Consider the following 757-nt stretch of genomic DNA (forward strand, 5'->3'; position numbering starts at 1 on the left):
GTGTAAGAGAAAGATTTGGACGTATTCATATTTGCATGTAGCTCAATNTTATAGATTATAATGATGGTGTCAATGAGGCTCTAGAACCCAATTCTGAAGAAATTGAATAGTAAGAAATTGTGTGAAATTCCAACCATGATAGTGGCATTAGCGTATTTGTTTTTGTAATTAAGTAATAATAGTAACAACTAGCAACAAAATGAAATTTGAAATAATGTTTTAAATGTTTTGATTCAATCTCACCTTATTACTGACATTATTAAAGATATGTTGAAATGTTTACTTTATCAGGTGTTAGAGCTCAAGAACAATTAGATTTTCATTCTAAAGAGTTATAGGTGTTATAGAAGATACTCTCCTATAGAAGCACTGGCCTAGGTCACAAGTATTAGGTGTTATAGAAGATACCCTCCTATAGAAGCACTGGTCTAGGTCTCAAGTATTAGGTGTTATAGAAGATACCCTCCTATAGAAGCACTGGCCTAGGTCACAAGTATTAGGTGTTATAGATAATACTCTCCTATAGAAGCACTGGCCTAGGTCACAAGTATTAGGTGTTATAGATGATACTCTCCTATAGAAGCACTGGCCTAGGTCACAAGTATTAGGTGTTATAGATGATACTCTCCTATAGAAGCACTGGCCTAGGTCACAAGTATTAGGTGTTATAGAAGATACCCTCCTATAGAAGCACTGGCCTAGGTCACAAGTATTAGGTGTTATAGATGATACTCTCCTATAGAAGCACTGGCCTAGG

Source organism: Lottia gigantea (assembly GCF_000327385.1).
Source record: "Lottia gigantea unplaced genomic scaffold LOTGIsca_977, whole genome shotgun sequence".
NCBI classification, from domain to species: domain Eukaryota; kingdom Metazoa; phylum Mollusca; class Gastropoda; family Lottiidae; genus Lottia; species Lottia gigantea.